This window comes from Papio anubis, chromosome 7 (assembly GCF_008728515.1).
Source record: "Papio anubis isolate 15944 chromosome 7, Panubis1.0, whole genome shotgun sequence".
In the NCBI taxonomy this organism is placed as follows: domain Eukaryota; kingdom Metazoa; phylum Chordata; class Mammalia; order Primates; family Cercopithecidae; genus Papio; species Papio anubis.
In genome coordinates this window covers 80,052,953-80,055,023 of record NC_044982.1, presented here as the reverse complement: position 1 = coordinate 80,055,023, position 2,071 = coordinate 80,052,953, and positions in this window count along the sequence as shown.

Below are 2,071 nucleotides of genomic sequence, written 5' to 3'. Positions count from 1 at the left end.
CCTACCTTGATTTCCACAATAAGCCTCTATTCATTTCCATGAGACAATGTTTTCACAAAATGTAAGGCAAAACAGGTGTTAAATTACTTAAGAGAACTCATAATTTAAATAATTAAAACTAATTTGTGTTTAAAGCTATTTGAAGATTTATTAGAGAAACAAATACAAATATGCATTTCTACAGAACTGTTTTTTTTTTTTCCAAAATGAGCTTAAAACGTGTTCCACAGTTTTTGCTTTTTTATATATCTATGGCAACCCAAGTATTGGCTTCTGTACCACTTTGTAATGAGACAATTGCCTTTCCATTGCAATTATAAAAAACTATTTAAAAAAAATTCGGCACATACACGTTAAATATTTTTCCTTAAAAAAATAATCTAATCAAAATATTGAATACTTTAGAATTAAACAATATTTTATTTACAAATCTGATTTGATGTACTTTATTATACAAGGTAATGCTTCAATTTTCAAGAACATTTTTTTTTTGTTTATATAGACCAGTGGAATGACATCCTATCTAGTACTATACCTCAATATTTTTCAAAATTAACATAACAAGTTCTCTAATACTTTCATTTTTTGAAAAAAAAGTTATTTATTTGGGGCACATATCTGATGAAACAAAAAATAACATGCAGATTTCCAAATATAATCTGTTAAACTATTATGATACTTACCCTTTAGGTAAAAAGACATCTATGAACAACAGTGCATAACAATATTATGTATTCATGTTTATGAGAAACCAAGCAGAAGGCAAAATGAGTTCATCCTGTTTTCTAATCATGTGCAATTTTATATGGCTGTTTGCCTCAGTTAAGTAACATGTGCACATTAAATTTATAAGATTGTATTGCACTCAAAATTATTGTGTATAGCCATGCTTGCCCTGTATTTAATGAGTGATGAATATTTCTCCTACTAACAGAGTAACTAGTCTCAAATAGTGCCTGTGATGTAAGGAGTATTAAATTATATTTTCATCTCTCAATTGCTGCCTTGGAAAGCAAGAATTCCCTTCTTGGAGAAGACTTACAGTAAATAAAATTATTAAGTAAATAAACTTTACTTAAGGACTCAGTGAGGAATCAGCATATGAATCAAGACTGAAATATAAGAATGAATTAAAAGGAATATGATTATCAGTACCTTTGTTGAAATCTGTTACCACCATTAAAATTTCCAAGGAAAGATAGGGCCTGTAACATATGGATTCCATTCATTGTTAAATTACTAAAATCTACCAATTTAATGCTTTCATACTGTTTATTTTTTCCAATAAAAAAATAAATCTCATACATTAGAAGTGGTACACAAAAAACTGGGATAAATTTTATCAGATTCTTGATAGCACCATTTACACATTCTTAAAGTAAACATTAATATGCACTTTCTTAGAAAGCGATATAAATATATAATACAGGACTTGCTAACCTCTGTTAACCATCTGAATGCGATGGAATAATCTATCTCTACTGTGCAGGTAGGCTTGTGCATGGTGGTGTGGCAATATCATTTTAAAAGTTTGTTACAGATGTGATGGGAAGCTGGAAGGAGTCGAATAAGCAGAAAAAAGAGCTTAGATCTATTGTAAGCAATGAGTCGAAATGAGCCGTTACAGGTTAGAATTTATCTTTGTTTCTAATCATTCAATGAGAAAATGACTTCCACAGAAATAGATACATTTAACTGTTTCAGGAGTGGGGTGGGTGAAGTGAAGTAGGATTGAAAGTCCTACAGGTAATAGCAATAACTGGAAGTGCAGACGAAATTGGTCTTCAGTGCAAAGAGGAAGGCAGCCGTTTAAAAAGTTTAGGTGCAATGTTGTGGTGCTGAAAGAAAAGCTCCCAGTGATAAAGAAAAAAACAAAAAAACAAACAAACAAACCAAAAAAACCAAAAAAACAAAAAAAACAAAAAAACAAAAAAACTGCAATGCAACTTCAAGCAGTAATTTTGTGGTGCTGAAAGGACAGCTCCCAGTGTTGAGGAAAAGATCTTGGATCTAGAATGAGGTGTCCAATCTGTATGATAAACAGCACACTGTGTCTCAGAGCGCCCATTCA